At 47.1% G+C, this 16,974-nt stretch overlaps 1 non-coding gene across 1 annotated transcript; it reads right to left on the bottom strand.

Moving 5' to 3' along the window:
- Nucleotides 1–10,034: 10,034 nt before the first annotated feature.
- On the bottom strand, nucleotides 10,035–10,117 carry trnal-uaa (transfer RNA leucine (anticodon UAA)). The gene has a single exon. It is a non-coding gene; the product is annotated as a tRNA-Leu (tRNA).
- Nucleotides 10,118–16,974: the final 6,857 nt, after the last annotated feature.

The raw sequence follows: 16,974 nt of genomic DNA, 5'->3' as shown, positions 1-16,974 counted from the left end.
TTAAAAGCGTAAAGGGCTTCTTAGGCGTGGGGTACGTTTGCCCGAGCTGTTTCAAAGGGTACGATTCGCCTCACTCTCATCAATGCGAAAAATTTTGTAGCGTCTGTCAGACTAATTGCAGAGAAGGTGAAAGCACACCGGCGATACTATGTGAGCGTTGTAATTTCAGATGTTTAAATGACACCTTCTTTGAGCGCCACCGTACGCCTAGGGTCTGCCCAGTTAGGGGGGAGCTCGCTACCCCCTGTGACAAGTTCAGAAAATGCAAAGCCTGCGGGCTCAGATACTACCTCACTCCCGAGAACCCAAAACCGCACTCGTGTAAAGCGGAAAAATGTAATATCTGCGAAGCTAAACTCCACACGGCCGTGTCAGACATATCCACCCCACATCTCTGCTATCTAAATCCACCCGAGAAGCCTAACATAGGGGAACGGGCCGAAAGGGGTGAGGGGCGTAAAAAGGCCACCGAATATGTGTTTTTTGACTTTGAAACATCTCAGAGGTCGGGTACCCATATCCCGGTGTACGTCTGCGCCATCTCCGATCAGAACGAGACAATGACCGCCGAGGGGCCCAACTGCGCGCTACAGTTTCTCAGACATTTCAGGGCGCCCTGTTATAGAGGCGTCTGTTTCATTAGTCACTACGGTAAGGCATTCGATAATTACATCATACTGAACGCGATGGTGAAGGAAGGCGTGGAACCGCGTGTGGTATCGCAGGGGAATAAAATCATTCTCATCCTGGACAGCCTGTTTGAGCAGAGGTACATCGACAGTCACTCCTTTCTAAGCATGCCGTTGAGAAAAATCCCCGATGCGATGGGATGCTCGACTCAGATGCGAAAAGGCTATTTTCCGCATCATTTCACAGACGTGGAAAACTTTAGTTACGTGGGACCCTACCCCCCTCCCGATCAATTTGGGCCCGATCAAATGTCCACCAAAGAACGCGACAAGTTTTATCAATGGTACGACGCTGTAAAGCACCAGACCTTTAATTTTCACAAAGAGATGATCGCTTACTGTAAGAACGATGTGGAGATTCTGAGAGAGGGCTGCTTGCGCTTCCTGCGGGAGTTTAAAACGCTCACGGGTTGCGATCCCTTCTCCGCGGCCACCATCGCTTCGGCCGCGTTGCTAGTTTACAGGACAAATTTCCTGCCCAGAGATACGATCGCGATCCCGGATGTATGGGATTACAGGAGGCAATACAAAAGTTATTCGAGCGTGTCCATCCAGTGGCTGGAATTCATCGGGCGCGCGCGCGGCATCGAAATTCGACACGCGCTGCGTGGGGGTGAACTGCGTGTGGGACGCTTTCACCTAGACGGATACGCCGAGATAGAGGGGGAGAAATAGGCTTTCGAGTTTCTAGGCTGTCAGTTTCACGGCTGTCCTACCTGCAACAACGAACACAATATCTGCCCCCTGACCCGCGAGAGCTTCGGTGCCCTGTACGTTAAAACAAGGGAAAAACTCGAGTCGTTGCGCCAAGAGTTTAATATGAACGTGGAATCCATCTGGGAACACGAATGGGCTCACGCTAAAACTCACGACCCACAGGTACAGCGTTTCCTGTCAGACTTTGAGCCCCCTGAGCCCCTAAGGCCGCGAGAAGCGCTGTTTGGGGGTCGGACGTCGGCCATTCGCCTGCGTTACGACGTCACGGGGCAAGAGCGCGTCCGCTACGTGGATTTCACGTCGCTGTACCCGTACACTCTGGCTAAATGTGAATTCCCCGTGGGGCACCCAGAAATCATTCATTCGAATTTTAAGCCTCTGAATGAATACTTTGGCCTGATCAAAGCCACGGTCAACACCCCGCGCGAGCTGTTTTTCCCCGTCCTACCCAGCAGACTGCCAAATGGGAAACTGGTGTTTACACTGTGCAGGACGTGCGCGATCGAGAACAGACAGGAGGGGGCGTGCGGGCATTCCGACGCAGAGCGGGCATTGACAGGCGTGTGGGTATCTGCGGAGCTCAATCTGGCTTTAGACAGGGGGTACTCGCTCGTTAAAATTCACGAAGTGTGGCATTTTCCCCAGACCAGCGGCGACCTGTTTAGAGATTACATTAAAACCTTTCTCAAAGTGAAGCAGCAGGCTTCGGGCTACCCCGACGACGCGACCGATGACGTGGGTCGCAGGGAGTACATAAAAAACTATCTCGAGCGTGAGGGGATCGAATTGGAGCCTGATCAGATAGTGTCTAATGAAGGGAAGCGGCAAGTGTCCAAACTTCTGCTTAACTCTCTGTGGGGTAAACTGGCGCAGAGGAGCAACATGCTCCAGACATGTATAGTGTCTGACCCGGGGGAATTTTTTAATTTTTTCTGCTCGGACCTGTACGAGATTTCCAGCTTCGCGTTTGTCAACGACGAGGTCGCCCTCATCCGCTGGCGTTTCAAGTCTTCCTACAAAGTGCCGCCGGGAAAGACTAACATATTCATAGCGTGTCAAACTACCGCGTGGGGTCGGTTGACGCTTTACAAAGAACTGGAAAAATTGGGGCGGAGGGTGCTGTATCACGACACCGACAGCATCGTGTACATAAGCAGGCCTGGTGAATATGACCCGACCTTAGGCAATTACCTGGGCGAGCTGACGTCCGAATTAGCCCCCGACGAATACATTGCTTCGTGGGGTGCGCTGGGACCAAAAAGTTACTGTTACCGACTCAACAACGGGAAAACACAAATGAAATGTAAGGGTATAACTCTAAATTACGAAACCTGTCAAAAGGTAAACTTTGACAGTATGATCGGATTGATTGAAAACTACATCGGAGGTTGTAGGAATAACCCCGCTATAATGACGCAGTACAACAAAATCGAACGCGACATGAAAAGCTTTCGCCTGTTTAATAGGCCTCTAGATAAAAAGGTCAGGGTCGTCTACGACAAACGCAGATTGCTGGCTAGCGGGGAAACTCTGCCTTTTGGTTACTGAAATGTAAAACTAGCAGCATCGCAAAAGGGCTTTTAAAGTTTTTTCTAAAAATCAAAGATGTTCATTTGTTTTAAAATGAAAAGTTTTTTTCAAAGATGTTTTTTAAAATCAAAGTAAGATGTACAAATGTTTTAAACTGAGAAATGTTCCTAGTAAGATGTTTTTAAAAATGAAAAGTTTTTTACAAAGATGTTTTCTAAAAATCAAAGATGTTTTTAAAATGATCATAGTATGATGTTTTTAAAATGTTCATAGTAAGATGTTTTTAAAAATGAAAAGTTTTTTCCAAAGATGTTTTTTAAAATCAAAGATGTTTTAAGATGTTTTTAAAATGTTCCTAGTAAGATGTTTTTTATTTTCAAACTTGTGTACTGAAATGTTTTGTACATTTATCACAAGAGTTTTTATTAAAAACTTACCCATGCACTCTGTGTCTGTGAAAGCTGACACCCCTCCAGCAGTGGTTTGCACGTGTGTGTGTGTGTGTGTGTGTGTGTGTGTGTGTGTGTGTGTGTGTGTGTGTGTGTGTGTGTGTGTGTGTCCTCGGAAAGATTTAAAAGATTAGGGCAGTATTTACCGTTTCGTCAGTGTGTTTTTTTTTTTTTTGCAAAATGATGGGTAGCGGCGTGAGAGAGGTCGACTTTGATCACCGTTTAGAACTCCCGTTTACGGCTATAATCGCAGGGGCAAGTTCTTCGGGGAAAACCTATTTCACTAAAGAAATGCTTTTAAATCAGAGTCACTGTTTCATAGGGGGCCCCGTTAAAAAAATTGTGTGGTGTTTCGCTTCCCATCAGCCGCTTTATGATGAACTACGCGATCGGATCAGCGAAATTGAATTTATACAAGGGCTTCCCAAAAGCTGGGAGGATGAGGAGCGCTTCCCCTCAGGCTCCTTGATAATCATCGATGATTTGATGGACAGCGCGTCCGAAAACAAACTCGTGGCAGAAGCTTTCACGAGGTTCAGACATCACCGTCAAATCTCGGTCATCTACCTGGTGCAGAACGTATTTCACCAGGGCAAGTACAGCAGGACTATAGCCCTAAATACGACTTATTATTGTCTGTTTAAGAATGTGCGAGACAGAATGCAAATCAAAGTTTTAGCTCAGCAAATGTTTCCTTGGCAGAAAAAGTTTTTTCGAGATGCCTACCATGAGGCCACAGGGCCCGCGCACGGCTATTTATTGGTCGATTTGAGAGCCACGTGCCCAGAAGAGTTCCGACTCAGGACCGGATTATTACCGGGGTCGTTACCCATCGTCTTTCTACCGGCGAGCCATTGATTTATCACTACTAAGCTATGTCCGAACATCTCAGGAAACACCTGCCGACCCTTAAAGTTTTACAGAGGACGAGGGGGGTGAAACGTAAAAAGATTCTTACGGCTGACCCATCTAACGACATAATTTTGGCTCTCTCCGAAATCTGTCTCAATCTCATAAGAGGTCGCATACCTTTAACCGTAGCTCAATTTACCAAACTCAAGAAACAGAAAAGATTGATTAAACTTTTCGCATGTAAGAAAAACAGCGTCGCTAGGAAACGCGTGGCAATTCTTCAAAAAGGAGGATTCTTATTACCGCTCTTATCAGTGGCTCTGCCATTCGTTACAAGCCTGTTTGCCGGTAAGACGGCTAACTAGCCTTTTCCAGCAACATGAGCCAAGTCAAGAAAATGTTTATGCTCAGCCCCCAGCAACTGCGTACGCTGACCCAGAGGGCGACCCCGCATACCATCGGGGAATCGGCCCTGGGTGAACTCGAACACCAGATGCAGGGTTTAATAAATCAGCCGGCTATGCATCTGGATGAAAAAGTGAAGAGATACAACCAATTGCTACAGAGGTATCTGAATCTAGCCCGAAAAGAGGAAAATCAGGGGCGAGAAATTGTCCTTACAGAGCGGAAAGAAAAAACGGACGAGGAGGAGGAGGGGAGACAGCCTGACGGCGGCGGCGCGACTGGGGACAAATCTGTACAGGAAGTTATCCAGCAAGTGGCGCCTAGGGCTAGAAAGAACGTGGGGTACATCTTGCATAAACTGCTCGATTCCGACGGGGCGGTACGTTGGACCCAGTCGGGTGAACTCATCATCAGAGATAGACCCATTAAAGGTTCCCATATTTTAGATTTGATGAAAACTTTATCGCAGCCTAAATCCCACGCCGGCGGATATCCTAAAGGCTGGGAACCCTTTTTAAACGTGATATCAGAATTAAACATCCCCCTCACGAGCGTGGGTAACATCCAAGCCAGGAAAGCCCTAAGTCATCTTAAAGATTACGGCGGAAGGGATCCCCCGCCTCCCTCCTCCCCTCCTGTGAAACAGAACCTCGGGAGACGTAGAAAACGTATTGTTGACGACTCACCACCACCGCTTGAGGGAACCCCTCACACACCGCGCGATTCCTCCCCAGAATATCGTTTATGGCCTTTAAAGGGTACTCCTTATGCTCCGTGGATAGATTACAACGATTAAGTGTTTTATATACGTGTGTGAAAAAGAATTAAAACGCCTGTAACGCGTCGGTTAATAAAATGTAAAATTTATTGAATAAAGGGTGTCACGTTTTTATTTTTTCCCCAACATGAATCTAACAAGCATAACAATCTTTAAATAGTTTTAACGAACATACATTTTGCGGCTTTGAAAGTTTATCGGCATTAACACGGTTAATACACTTGTGATATTTCTTGATAAACTCGGATACTAGAGCGTCGTTTTTCCTCAAGTCGTCAGAGTACAACATCATAGTCTCTTGAAATGAAAGTCCCTTGAAGCGCCGGTAGAGGAAAAAGGCGACGTGGGCCCCGCACGTGGAAGAAAAGTCATGTTGAACTTGACGCGTATTATACCTTATTTCGGTAGCGTGCCTCCCCAAGAAGCTCATAAAACTCTTTGGGTAGTAAGGGGAATCGGGGGGATAACCGTAAGAATCAAAGAAGGAGGCTTTACCCTCTTGGGGCTCCAAAATTATCCCGATCCAGTGTTCACCCTCTCTATTCTGGTCATGCGTGTTTGCGACCAGAAAAGCGGGCCTGGTCTCTATGCGGGTGGGTAATAAATCGCTAGGCCACACGCCTCCAAAAGCATCCCCCAGCAGGGGCCGTAAAACGCATTCCAGCTGGTGAGTGTTCATGATGATGATGATTAAAAGTCCACCAAAACCTGTCTCTTGGCGTTTATTTCAATCACGCTGTCGAAGCAGGCGTAGACGATGAGACTCATGGTTCGAGGTAGTGGGGCTCTGAACCTTAAATCCAGACGGCACGTGCCGCTGATGGCGGGTGACAGGGCACCGCCGTCCAGCTCGTCGTCTCGGGAGAGATTGAGAGCAAATAGCGAGTATCCGTTTTCAAAATCCTCGCGGTTGATGCATAAGGGCGAATCCTTTAAATGCCTGTTTGTAGCCAGGAAAAGGTTGTAAAACTCTCTGACCGACTGCCTCGCTCTAAAATCGGGCTGGAACGGTTTGCTGGGTATGTGTCGCCCGTTGACTGAGAGGCTCAGAAATTCCAGGTCACAATGCTGAAACCTGAACGGGTTTCTGTTTCGCGTGCCCACGAACGCGGCGTGGTCCACGATCCCCAAAACGATGTAGCGCGGTAAGTTCCCCAGGAAGAGGTTGTCCTGCGGGCAAACCCGCGATTGTGCGGGCAGCGTATAATTTTTAACGACTACCCTGCTTATAGGGTACAGGGCGTTTGCTTTCATGAGAGCGGCCGAGTGACCCAGTGACACCGCCGGGGAGACCTCCACTTTTTTCACAAACAGGCTGGCCCTCAGTATTTTCAGCTCGTAATCACTGTCATTTCTACACATGAGACTAAAGTCGCTTTTAGCCTTTACAAACTTTAAGCGTATATCCACGTTGTTTAACAGCATTCGTTCGCTGAAAAAAATATCGGCGTGTATAGGACCCATCAGAGAAAACTCCTGAGAGTTTCTACAGAAGGCGGCTCGCTTCTGTAACCCCACGTTGGGGCCCTGCGCTGAGACGTCCACGCTATCCAAGTCGCCCCCGACGTCTTTGTACCAGAGCCCTGCCGAAAACTGACTCTCTAGCGTATCCGTAGAAAAATTGAGCAGGGTCTCTATGACTGACCTATAGGGGTGCGTGGCCGACGAAGAACTGATCAGGACGTCGTTCAGACTCACATCCAGCTGGGAGAATATGCCGTTTAGCGGGTACTGTATAATACTGCAGGGGTCGGCGTCAACCAGGGGGGCTCCATCGGCCCTAACGATCTTGAGCCTTAGATATAGCAGTGTAGAGTTGAGGTCCACATAGAAATTGCCCGACCCCGGTATTAGGAAATCCAAAACATCCTGATCGGTAATGGAATTTAATGGGTTGATTTCTACATAATTGGTCTGATCTATGGATAATTGCGTCATAGGGGCCGCAAACAGGTCCAATTCAGATTTGGTACATTCAGCCGAGAGCCGGTGAGCTAGAGCCATTCTTGTTTACGCTGCGTTTTCTCTCTCTTAAAATATGTCCCCGGGGGGTTTCCTGTTTCTCTTGGCGGATGGAGACTTGGGAATCCTGACGCCTCTGCCAGATTTTTTTTTCTTTTTTTTTTTATGACCTTGCAGCAGGGCTAGAGGTGCTTGGGCTCTCTTTCTACTCCCCCTCCGAGAGAGGAACAGCAGACCCGACCCTTCCTGCTTGGGGTCACCTGTGTTTGTAAAACGGCCGCTGACTACAGAGCTGACTAGATCCGATCCTATTCCTTTGACCGCCGATTTCAAATGAGGTTTCGCTATATCGACCCCACGCTTAAGAAAGGGTAAAACGAATCTAAAAGCCCTACTGAGCATGGACCCCAACCCACGCCCGTACATCACGGGGCTCCCCGCAAAACCGGGGAGCCCATGTCCCGCCTGACTGGTGTAATACGTAATAAATCTCTGTGGATTGTGGTACGCCATGCTCCCCCCCCCCCAACACCTGCGCTTTCTCTTGTTTTGTTTTTTAAACGGGCCGAAAGTGCAGTTTGACGATCGTTTTTCCGTAGGAGAAATTAATCAGAGTATTCTGATCGTTCTTTATCTCGATATGCAAATTCTGTAGGCTCTGCTTGTTCACCGGTACGTACTGCAGCTTGTGGAACGGCAAAGTGACTACGTCGCCGAACGCACCGTCTATTTTAACGGTTCTGAGGAGCGGGACTACAAATTCCCCCACGTGCTGCGGTTCCACGATGTTACAGTAGACGTACATATTGTAGAATCCCGCGTGAATGTCGCCCGGGTAGGGTGAGGTCGACCCGCTACCTCCTCCTAGGTTATACCACTGACCCGGCTCAAAGCCCAGCATGTAGGCCAGAGTAGGTTTAAATTGGATCTTGTATTTATGGTTTCCCGTCATATTAACCCTTCGTGTAATCTCGCTGTATGAGAAGGAAACTTCGGTACCTAATTTTTTTAACGTAGCGTTGATTTCTGTCACAATCTGTTTCAGAGATTCATAATAGCCCACTTTAATTTTCCGAGGAAAAAGGTAAGGTAGGTCCACTAAAGGATCGGCCTCTCTCTTTGCCTCCGCCTCCGTATCCCGCAATTCAAAAGTGTTTTCCGGGTGTGTAACATTTCGCCACGTGTAACAATACATGATTTCAGCCAGAGCTACTTCGTAAGGCCCCCGTAGCTCTATAGGTCGCGAGAGCATCACGGTGTAATCCGAACTCTGGTTATCGGGGAAGATGGAGAGACAAGAGTTTGACGGTAGCGTGAGGTAAAAAGAGGGGCGGGCGTCCATTTTCTTTTTTTTTCTTTTTTTTCTCTTTTTTAAAAAATTAAACCTGTATCAAGTCCGACCGCGGTATCCACGAATCGAACCTCGAGGGCCAACCCTGCCAATGTACTAAAATCCACTTTTTCCCCTTTCTGTCGGTCTTTGAGCCTATAACCTTCTCGACCTTGAACGCGCGTCTCGGAGATATTTTGACTTTCTGCAGCTCCGCTTCATAGAATGTTCCCTCGAGTATTTCACCACTCACGTCCCTCAATTTATATACTGGTGGGGATCTGGGTACACGTTCGCATATGACAAAGTACTCGTCCGTAAATGTCTGCTCGTACTTTTTGTGAAATATCTGACTGTGCTTGGAGACTCTCACAGTGTCCCCTATGTTAAACTTAAAACGTGGCCGTGTGCTTTTTTTCTTCAGGGGACCGTATAGATTATCAAATACTAGATGAGCATTATCGGGCCTGACCTCGGCAGGTTTCATTTTAATAGCGCTGTGAAATGACTGGTTGTACCCCTTTATTAGATCGTCCAACACGTCCACATATCGCCGGGTGTTTTTAGCCATAAAGTACCTGTACATCCTCTCTTTTAACGTTCGATTAAATCTCTCTACGATGGAAGCTTTAAGTTCACTAGCCGTAGTGAAATGGGTGATTTTATGAGTTTTTAAAAGTTTCTGAAAAGTCCCATTTAAAAACTCCTTACCGGCATCCGTCTGTAGCTTGAGGGGGACGCCCCCCTCGGTTAAAATAGAATCAAAGGCCTGGGTTACAGCCGCACCAGTCTTGTTTCTTAACGCGCGAGCATAGGCTTTTTTAGAAAAAACATCAATCACCGTAAGGAGGTATTTTAACCCGTCGTTGTACGTGGCCAGCCCTTGCATGTCGCATAAATCGGCCTGCCACTGATACATGGCTCTCGGAACAAGCACTCTGTTCCTGGGGAAATTCTTTTTAACCGGTTTATGTAAAGTATAACTGTCTTGCATAGACAGCCAGTCTCTGATGTCATCAGCAGCCACTTTTTTCCCCGTATCTTGCTGCACGGCTCTCTGCAGTCTGGAGACACCTCCGTATGACCCCGGTTGGCTGGGGTCATAGTACGAACTGCTCAAGACGCGAGCTGTAGTCTTGGCAACAGACATGCTTTTCACACACTGAGTGGGGGGAGAGCGGGGTGCGGCGTTTTATAGCTGACTGTGGATGGGGGTTGTTAGGAGACTGAGTGAACATCAGTGAAATTTTTGTGTGTTTTTTCTACATTTAACCCATATTGTGTAGTTTGTTTTTTAATTATTATTATTTTACAAAAGAGTTTAGCTGGGGTGGGGATCGAACCCACGCGGACATACGTCCATTGGATCTTAAGTCCAACGCCTTAACCACTCGGCCACCCTGCTCAGCATTTTTACCCGTTATTTACAAAGACTATTACAACGGTATTCAAGTTTTAATTTTTTTTTTATTTTTGCAATTAGTGAAAGATATATATATATATTTTAAAAAAGCTGGTATACAATTTGTGAAGGTTACATTTTCAAAATGCAGGTATACATTTAGTTACACCCGTGACAGTTGTTGAGGTAGATTAGCGATGTCACATGCAGTAAAGTGGATATAGTGGCTTTTTCAACGATACATGTATGTAGAGTAGAAAGCATCTGATTAACATCGATAGGCTGCTTATCATGAAATTTAGAGGTGACTACATCTACTATTAAAGCGTAAAATACAAAAATGTGATTACAGTCAAATTCATTGTCAGGAATACAAGATAGACAAGCGCGTATGAGACTTTCGGGGGGATGTCTTTCTCCCTCTGACATCAGTTGAGTAAGTAAATCCATCCCCCGCTGATAATTTTCTCCGACTTGAGAAATCTCAAATAACACTCTATGAAAGCAGCAACAAGCATAATCATCCCGACAATCGCTTTTATCAATAGCACGCAACAATAGTGGACTAACTTTTTCTAAAAAAACATTTAACATAAACCGCCGTAAGGGTCTGCTGATACCGTTCCCCATCACAAGATGCTTTTTGTTTTAGTCTCGGGCCTCCCAACGAGTCAGAAATTCTTCTTCCAGGATCTGCTTAAACGCTGGGTTCTGTTCAAACAGATCTTGTTCCAGTCGAGTGATTTCCACCATGCCGTTGCGGGCCTCACGTAGATCGTACAGGATAGCTTCCACTGCCCCCTCCAACCTGCCGGCGGCCGCTCGGATGCCCAGGGTCGATAGAACGTGGGTCAAGGCGGGTGTCAGCCGATCGGTCCAGAGGTCACGCAACACAGAGTCAAAGTGTATGTAAAAGTAATTTCTGCCTGGAGGAAACAGACAAGGGTGTTGTCTTTGACTGGGATGATCCACCTCGCAGCCGAAGCAGTTTTTCTGCTGATGCTTCCTGATGACTGAGGTTAAAAGGCCCACTATCATAGCCTTAATACAAGCCAGCATCCCACGGCAGAGAGCCGGTCTGGAGAGAAGCCTGCAGATCTCAGGCGTCGGAGGGTCCTCTCCAGGATCAGAGGGCGGTGATGATGGAGGGGTTGGAAGGAGCTCCCCGGGATCAGAGGTCAGGGTTGCTGCTGGAGCCTCATTGTCCCCGCTTTCACCGTCGCTATAATTTGCTGCTGCTGCTGCTGCCATGATGTTTGTGAAAAGGGGTTGTAACAGAGTCCACTTTATATAGCGACGGCGGGTGAGGGGGTGAGGGGGGTCCTTACGGCGTAGGTTTTGTCATCTCTTGCATCTGCTTACGCCCCCGACTCTCCTTAAACATCGCTTGGTAGTAACCAGACTTTTCTTGAATCATCTGCATCCAAATCACAAACGGTATTCTCAGGCCAAAACAGTCGCATTTAGGCCACTGCCATATATTCACCATTCTCTTGTCCAGCTCCCCGGTCGCGTCCCACTTCATAATGGTGGTACGCTGTTTACGAGCATCTCTATAGTGCATCTCCATTGTTCCAGTCTCGACCTCAAGGTCGGTGCTCTCCTCCATCATCGGGGTAACGACAGTCTTCAAGTTTCCCCATTCCGTTTCGGAAAAAGTCACCAGATACGGGTCGTCTTTCGGGGGGGTCTGGGCCGTCTCCGGTGACCTGAAAGACGCGCAGATCCTCCGCAGCGTTGTCAAAGAGGCAGACCAGTTTATTCCCGTTGGGCAGCTCCCAGATAGCCCTCGGGTCTTCCGACGGTCGCATCATAGGTACCCGTCTACGTGCCGTATGAATCTTCCTGGGAGCCCCCGGAGGCTGCATAATGGCCTCCTGCTCCTGTTGAGTCTTAGAAGGTGAGGTTGAATCTTTCATTTCGGAAGTCCCAGACATGTCTGTATTTTTTGAAAAGATAGAGTTGGCCCTGCAGCGCGAAGCTCCCTATATTCTACACGGCCTTCTCGTGGGGGCGTGGTACGGATGAAGATGATGCCTCTAGGAGGAGGAAAAGGCCCCCCGCTCGACGTAATACAATTTAATTGTCTCTGTCACCCCATATCTGCACGGTCATGTATGACAAACAAAACTATAAACAGAATTTACTGGCGGCCAAATTGTCAGACTTGATGTATGACCAGGTGGTACGGCCTTGATGATGCTACTCGTGCCTGTGTAAGAAAATTATCTGTAATTTGGGACGTATGTGAAAACAAAACTTTAAACAGAATTTACTGGAGGACAAAGTGTCAGACTCGATGTATGGCCCGCGTGGCCGGGTAGGGGGGGCGCCTCGATGGCCAGGTGGCACGGCCCTGCAGAATTTACTGGCGGACAAATTGACAGACTCGATGTATGTCTCGACTTATGACCTTTACAAATTGGCGCCATACGCCGATGTGATACAAACGCTTGCGTGAGGAAAAAACACACGGTCAAAACTAGCGCCGAGCGTTTTTATTGGACGATAGACCCTGCACCTCCTCCTCTCATTCTTTGCTCCAACTTTACCATTTTATCCCACAGTCTCTCACAGTTTCTCTCAGACTCGCGCAGCAGCACGCCTCTCAGCTCTCCCGCATCGCTCTCTCCGAGGATTATCCAAAGCCGTGCGGACCTTTCCGCGCTACCGCACCAGTATGTGAATAAGTCCTTTGCTGATTCTCCGAAGCCCGGGGACCTTACCACGCTACCGCACACCGTACGCTCGCGCTCCATCAGGTAACCCAGCCCCGCTCACTCCCGCCCGCGCCCCACAAAATAATAATAATAATAACTTATTCAAATAACACACGCTCATAAGCACTCTCATCAATATCATTTTTTAAAATAATACACACTCATAAGCACTCTCCTCAATATCATTTTTAAAATAATACACACTCATAAGCACTCTCATCAATATCATTTTTTAAAATAATACACACTCATAAGCACTCTCCTCAATATCATTTTTAAAATAATACACACTCATAAGCACTCTCCTCAATATCATTTTAAAATAATAAACATTTAAAATAAGCATTTAAAATAATAAATAATTAAATCCAAATACCATTGCATCACTAACACAACCAACCCATGCCCCCTAAGCCACAATCATTTAAAATAATAAATAAATAATTAAATCCAAATACCATTGCATCAGTTACACAACCAACCCCCGGGGAAGAAGACAAAAAAAAATATTTAAATAAATAATTAAATCCACATGCTATTGCGTCAGTTACACAACCAAGCTCAACCCACCACAACATAAGCTCCGCCCACTGAACTTTTGAACGTGACCTTTGACCCGACCTGTCATTTTGACAAAAGCGGTATTGCATCTCTCTCTTATATATATATATATATATATATATATATATATTCCCTCCACCACCCCCCCTCTCTATTTCTATTTATTTTTATTTATTTCCTCAAGAGAGGGAGAAGGAGAGAGAGGGGGACAGAAGGACGAAAACGGAGAGGAAGGTAAATAGAGAGGGAGGGAGGGAAAAGAGAAAAACAATTAAGAAGAAAGAAAACCACAGATAATCTGCTTCAATACCTGCTGATGAGAGAAAACAACAACCAACATCTGTACGAATCACAATGAGCATGTTAAGGAGCAACAGCCGATAAAGACAGTGTGTGTTTGTGACAACCTGTTTGTACACCTGCGTGTATCTGTGAGAACCTGTTTGTACACCTGCTTGTATCTGTAAGAACCTGTTTGTACACCTGCGTGTGTCTGTGAGAACCTGTTTGTACTCCTGTTTGTGTCTGTGAGAACCTGTTTGTACCCCTGTGTGCACACCTGTATCTGTGAGCGCGCCGGTGTTCAAAAGGTTTCTCCATGTAAATGTCTAGTAGTGTGTGTGGGGAGCCACAGCCCCATCCCTCAGGACATGAAGCAGACACGGAGGAGGCCCGGACCCCAGACATCCAGAGGCCCCCCAGGGCATGGGAGCCCCCGGAGGACCACCGCAGGGAGAATAGCATCCCTCACCCAGAAAAGGGCAGAGGAGAGCTCCGGAGGGAGGCCATCCGGCAGCCACAGTGCAGGAGCCCCAGGGGGCCGTGGCGCTGAGCCCGCAAGCTCCGCCGGCGGCCGGCCCCACCAGAACAGACCAGGCCCTGGGCCCAGAGATCCAAGGGCCCCCCCACCCCCCAGCAAGGGCCGACAGAGCCAGGAGGGCCAGACCCCGCCAGGCAACCGCCGAGGGTGAGCCAGCACCCACCCAAGCACCCAGCCCTGGACATCGAGAACCACCAACGCACCAGCGGCCGGGGGCCCCATCCACCGGCAGGGAGTGTGGCGGCGGGGCCACAGCTCTTCCTCTCAGCCCCCAGCCCCAAATGGCGAACAGGGAACGGGGGTGTGAAAAGACCCCATGCCCCCCTTCGCCCGCTCAGATGTGTTGTTGGTGCGTGTTGTTCTAAAGTGCTTTTAAAACAGGTGAAGGGCATAGCGATAACCATCCCCTGCCGACCAACAGCTGGTGTTAGCTCAGCCCCTCCCCAGAACCCTCAATGTCTATGTGTGATTAAAATTGAGATGTGGGCCCTGGCACCAGAGGTAAGGCTGAATGAACAGACCGCCCTCTGGATGCCATTCTGTGTGCCCACCCCCAAGGCCCTAAATGTATGTGTTGTGAGAGAGTAAGTAATGAGAGTGTCTACGTTGTAGTGTATGAATGAGGTACATGTGGTCGCGAGGGGACAGAGGAGGGATACTTCCCCTGTATCCCAGCAACGCACCTGCACCTCAAAGCCCTACGTGTGTGGTGGTGTGATGGAGCGGGAGAAGGGAGGCACTTCGGGATGGGGAGGAAAGGAATGGCGGGGGGCCAAATTCCCCCCCCTCTGGAGCCAGCTCCCCCGCTGACCCCCATAGGCACCCCCCCCCCCCCCCCCCCCCCGAAATCCATCCAAGGTGGGGGGCCCAGGCCCATCCAGACCGGGGCCAAAGGCAGTGGCATCAGCGGGCCCCACAGAGCCCAAGACACCCCACCACAGAGGAAAAACTACCCCCGCCCCAGCATTCAGTCAACTCTCAGACTGCATAAGACAAAAGACATCCAGGTTGAGTCCCTCCTCCTCCTCTATTGGATCCCCCCCCCCCCCCCCCGCAGAGTGGATACCCCAAAAGCAGGGACCCCCTGCGGACAGATGGTAAGAACCTCCCCAACCGGCCGAGGTACACGGTTATGTTAACTGCAGTGAGGCCTCTTTCACTTGACCCTGCTAAGTCTGTACAGTCATAGCAAGAGAGTCAGTTAAACACAGAGAGGTTGATCTGCAGTGTTGGATTATCTGTTGGGAACCTGTACAACCACGTATTGGCCACTTATTCACAAGCGCTTTGCTGCCACTTGCTGGTTAATGTTTAATAATAGTTAACTAGTGAAGGTTAGACTGGATTTTATTAAATTGTCTATTAATTCTGAAAAAATGCGGTACTATGCAAAAGTCTTGGGCCATCAAAGAAAATGTTTAATGCTATTTATCTGGGTTTTGTATATTTGTTCAGAACAAAAACACAATTATCATTAAAATATATGCAAATTAAAAGTAACACAATAAAAACTAACAAGAATTTCTCCTTTTCTCCAAAAAGTTGCTGATGCCTTGTTGGATCACTAGATGAACCACGCTTTGGTTACAAAATCTCTCCTCAGGGGCACCTCAGCCATTCCATGTATTTGTTAAATTTCACCACCAGCTCGCTTAATTAATTTAATTATTAAACAAATGTTAATGATGTATTGATTAGCCATAGGAGTTGTGTTAATGGTCAAGTCAAAAATATATGGGTGTATTAGATGGTTGGTGCAAATGCTGTACTGACTTAGAAGAGATTTTGAAATGACTGGGCTGCCACTCTTTGATGGACAAAATATTATAATTCTAGACCAAGATGAACATCATTTTATTTGACGGCCCAAGACTTTTGCATAGTTTTGTATATGTCTTTTATACTGGTCATTATTTGTTTTAATACATGATTAATAAATTGATACTTTACAAAACATTTAGTATTTTTATGAAATTGGTTATTATTAAAAACAAATTCCACAAACTTAAACGGTTTGTGGTTATTAGGTCACGCCTCCTTGTCAGGGCCCACCAATCAGGGACTCTTTTAGAGGGTGATGTACGCATTAAATCAGGACCGCCCACTTATCGCTCCAATCACACCACCATCCAATCCAATCACAAATCACACCAGTTTGTCTCAGCTGACAGCAGCCTCACATATCAACTAAGGAGGAAGACGGCATATCAAAAGTAAAAAGAAAGACAACATCAAATGAAAACATCCCTGTGTTTTCTGCTTTCAATCCCATTAAATGACAGTAAATCTAGTTGCTGTCCATGGTTCTGAAAACCTGGATCAGTAAATTCCAAATGAAACTTCTTTACCTGATTTAATTGTAACATATTTTGTTGGCAATGATGCTTTGTTGAGTCTAGAAAGGCGCAAAGTGGGTTACAGATAATTTAAATGAAGTAGTTTTACTTAAAAACCAGAAAGCTTTGAATAATCAGTTCAGCTTTGGACTATAGTGCTTCACAAAAGTAAAATCCATCCAGTTAAATCTCTTTACCTCCAAGTCAAGAAGGAATCAAATGCAGAAGCACATTGTGGGAGATACAAGGTGCAAACACATTAAAAGCACTTTTTTGTGTGAACATTATAAAACAGATTGATACATATTAAGCAGTTTGCAACTTTACATCCAGAGCTACATCAGTCAGAAAAAGATGACCAGCCCAACCAGCAGCTCCATCTCTGATTGTACAGAATCCCTTGTCTGAAGTCATGACTAAACT

Source organism: Brienomyrus brachyistius, chromosome 4, assembly GCF_023856365.1.
Source record: "Brienomyrus brachyistius isolate T26 chromosome 4, BBRACH_0.4, whole genome shotgun sequence".
NCBI classification, from domain to species: domain Eukaryota; kingdom Metazoa; phylum Chordata; class Actinopteri; order Osteoglossiformes; family Mormyridae; genus Brienomyrus; species Brienomyrus brachyistius.
Note: the sequence above shows the minus strand (reverse complement) of the source record. Positions and strands in the feature narration are given on the sequence as shown.